Raw genomic sequence first — 4307 nt, 5'->3', positions numbered from 1 at the left:
ATTAGTTTAAAATCTGATTCTCTAGGATACCATAATCCCAGAGCAGCTGTTCCTTTAAGATACTTAAAGATTCTTTTTACAGCTGTTAAGTGAGGTTCTCTTGGATCTGCTTGAAATCTTGCACAAAGATAGGTAGCATACATGATATCAGGTCTACTAGCAGTTAAATAGAGTAGAGAGCCAATCATACCTCTGTAGTCAGTAATATCTACTGATTTACCGATATCCTTATCCAGTTTTGTTGCAGTGGCCATTGGAGTGGATGCACTTGAACAATCTTGCATTCCAAATTTCTTCAGCAAGTTTCTGGTGCATCTTCCCTTGGCGTAGCCACCACAGTTTCAATAACATCAGAGTTTATTCCATCAGAGTTTACAGGATCAGGACTTAGACTTTCAGGATTTTCAGTATCAGAATTTGAGTCTTCATTTTCAAATCTCAGCTGATCATGGTCAATGAAATCTTCAAGACCAGTAATCTTCTTGTCATCAAAAGAGATATTGATAGATTCCATGACTACTTTTGTTCTCAAATTATAGACTCTGAAGGCTTTTGTGGAAAGTGGATATCCAACAAAGATTCCTTCATCAGCTTTTAGATCAAACTTTGATAGTTGTTCAGTATGAGTCTTGAGAATAAAACACTTGCATCCAAATACATGAAGGTATTTCAGATTTGGCTTCTTTTTCTTCACCATCTCATATGGTGTTTTTCCATGCTTGTTAATGAGTGTTGCATTTTGAGTAAAACAAACAGTCTGCACAGCTTCAGCCCAGAAATAGGTTGGAAGCTTTGCTTCTTCAAGCATTGTACGTGCAGCTTCAATGAGAGTTCTATTCTTCCTTTCAACAACTCCATTTTGCTGTGGAGTTCCAGGAGCAGAAAATTCCTGCTTTATTCCATGGCTTTTGCAGAACTCTTCCATTATCAAATTCTTGAACTCAGTGCCATTATCACTCCTTAAAACTTTCACAGAATCTTTGACCATTTTATCCAGATGTTTGACATGATCAATCAAGATTGATGCAGTTTCACTTTTTGTATGCAAAAAATACACCCATGTGTATCTGGTGAACTCATCCACTATGACCAACGCATACTTCTTCTTTGCAATAGACATGACATTTACTGGACCAAATAGATCAACATGTAGTAGATGATAAGGCTCAAGAATTGATGATTCAGTCTTGCTCTTGAATGAAGATTTTCTTTGTTTGGCTTTCTGACATGAATCACAAAGACCATCAGGAGCAAATACTGTGTTTGGCAATCCTCTCACAAGATCTTTCTTGACCAGTTCATTTATATTGTTGAAATTTAAATGAGAGAGTTTCTTATGCCAATTCCAGCTTTCTTCAATTGATGCTCTACTCATCAGACAGATTGCAGAACCATCAGTACTTGTTGAAAGCTTAGCTTCATAAATGTTATCACGCCTGTATCCTTTCAGAACAACTTTGCCTTTAGATTTACTCATAATTTCACAGTGTTCTTCAAAGAAATCAACATGATAACCTCTGTCACAGATTTGACTTATACTCAGTAGGTTGTGTTTAAGTCCTGAGACCAGAGCTACTTGTTTAATTATGACATTTCCAAGATTGATATTGCCATATCCCAATGTTTTTCCAATGTTGCCATCTCCATAAGAAACACATGGGCCAGCTTTCTCCACAAAGTCTGATAGCAGGGCTGTGGCGCCCTCCAAACCCGGGTCAGAAGTTTGGAGTCCACACAAACACCTTAATTATAACCTGCTTATAACAATAATAAAGATAATAATATATGCAATGACCCTACTTACCAATCACCACGGACCGCAACTGGTTAAAGTATGCACACAAGCCAAACACACTAATATATTACAAACCGTTCAAATCCCAACTATTTCAAATTCAAACTGAGTATTAAACATTATTACAAACTTTTACAAACTTAAATTATTCCAAAAGAAGCCTACTAGCTCATCTTTCTCAACCTGAACCCCTAGCTCTCGCGCTGGACTGGGGATCCTCTTTACCAACTGATTCCTTTTTAACTGGAAAGAATATAAACAACATCGCACAAATGAGCTAACTAGCTCAGCAAGTCACAATGACAAAACTGAGAATAATGATCATCAGGTGAATATGTTTATGATATAAAGTGAACAATGGATTATGATTTAGAATTAGATATTATACTCTTAATTTAAAAACCAAGGTTAGGTTGCTGATCAGTCACGCACTAACCCCGAGCAAGGCACACAGCATTGCTCTAACTACTGGATCCAAGGCACACATTGGCCTAACTTGACCATTATATGGTCTGACCATGAATCTGGCCCACAATTTTATAAAAACAATCCAATTCTAACATAATAATAGAATACGCAATAATAAACAATAACCGAAATCATTAACAACAATAAATGTTTAACAATAAAAGGGTTTAAATCCTTGTAAGGATCAACAAGGTACTTTCAAAGCTTGAATGCTGGGTATTGAAAGAATTGGATAACAAAGGAAACAACGTTTCATGGTTTTAAGGATTTGGTCTTTCAAAGCATAAGATATCATGGATTGAGTATATAATAATTCAGTTCAGTGTCTGGTATTTAGTTTGTATGTATTTGTGGAGTAGTATCGTAGATTTGTGATTCTTGTTTGGGTATACAATAATCAATGGATTAGAAAGAATATGGTTCATAGTTCAAGAACAATAACTGAAATCAGGATTTAGGTTTCCGTGCTTCAAAGCACTTGCAATGTCAACAAGACTATCAAGAATTACAATATCTCGAGAAAGTTCAGAACACTTGCCTGATATTAGCTTACTATCCTGCACTTGCTTTCAATCACAATTGTCTTACTCCTCAACTACCTGTTTCCCTTTCCTACGCCTTGCCTCTTCTGCTCATATATCATAAGCATCTATCAATCATCAACTCACAGGATTCTATTCAACACATACTTCTATCTACCCTTCGTTTTACCCAAATCCGATTAACGGATTGAAATCTATGCAATAACCAAGTAAACACCGAATATATAGACCGATAGTCAAACAACAGGTCACTTATAACACATAATACATCACGTAATCAATGACATATCATTTATAAAGAAGTCTCGGGTCATAAATATGTTTTCGGGTATTTAAAATGATTTTTAAAACATTTTTCGGAATTAAAACGGGTCGTTGGATCAATTTCGGAATAATAAACAGGGTTCGGTTGGCCAATTCTAGCTTCGAAACAATTTTAGAATAATTATCAAGCCTTGGAAAAAATTTAGAATAATATTTTAAAGCTCGAAACTATTTTTCGGAATTTTTAAATCATTTTTAAATAATTAAATCTAATTAAATAATTAATTAAAAATCAATTAATAATTAATTAAATCAATTAATCAATTAATTTTCAAATTAATTGACTAATTAATCAATTAAAAATTAACTGAAATTAATTAACTAATTAATTCAGATTTATTTGTGAATAAAAAATAATTTTCGGAATTAAAATAATAATTTTTAGAATTTTCAGAAATTAAAAACGAATTTTTATAATAAAAATAAATAGGAAATATGATTTTTAAATATTTTTAAAACAGAAATCCAATTTTTGCAAAGTCTGGAAACTACAGGGACCAAACTGCATCGTTTTCAAAACTGCAGGGACCAAACTGCAATTTTGCAATCCAGTCGCCGGAAAAAGTCGGGGGTGGCCGGAGAACACGTTCCCGGCGTCCTCACCCCACCAACACCTCCAGATCACATCTACAGGTTACCAGGAACACAACCGTGCAATCAAAACAACCTAACAATCCCTGAGTTGGCCGGAATTTGACCGTGAAATTTTCCAGTTTCCAGCGAACATCGGAAAACTTCAAAACACAACTCCCTTCTCTACAGACCTCGTTGGTTCATGAGACTTATACGACTAGATTGCAAATTTCACAGAGAACACAACCCACTATAACACAACATCAATCTATCACAGGATAAGAAACCCCCAAATTTCAATTAAGAACATTCATACGGGTTATAAACCCTAATTTTAAAATTCGAAAATCAAACTCAAATTTGAACATGTTATTGAACTCCAAATCAGACGTATGACATATGAAAATCATCAGGAAAACAAGCACTACAACATGCAATCATCAAATCATACAAACAATCATCCGAACAAAAATTCATATTTTTAATAAAATAAATTCGAAAATAAATAAATTTTTAGAAAAATAACCTTGATTTCTGCAGGTGTATGGATTACAGAATCTGGTAGAGCTCTTCAAGACCTTCAGATTGGTTAATCGAGCTTTCCA

The sequence above is a fragment of the Apium graveolens genome, chromosome 1 (genome assembly GCF_009905375.1).
Source record: "Apium graveolens cultivar Ventura chromosome 1, ASM990537v1, whole genome shotgun sequence".
Taxonomy (NCBI): domain Eukaryota; kingdom Viridiplantae; phylum Streptophyta; class Magnoliopsida; order Apiales; family Apiaceae; genus Apium; species Apium graveolens.
Note: the sequence above shows the minus strand (reverse complement) of the source record.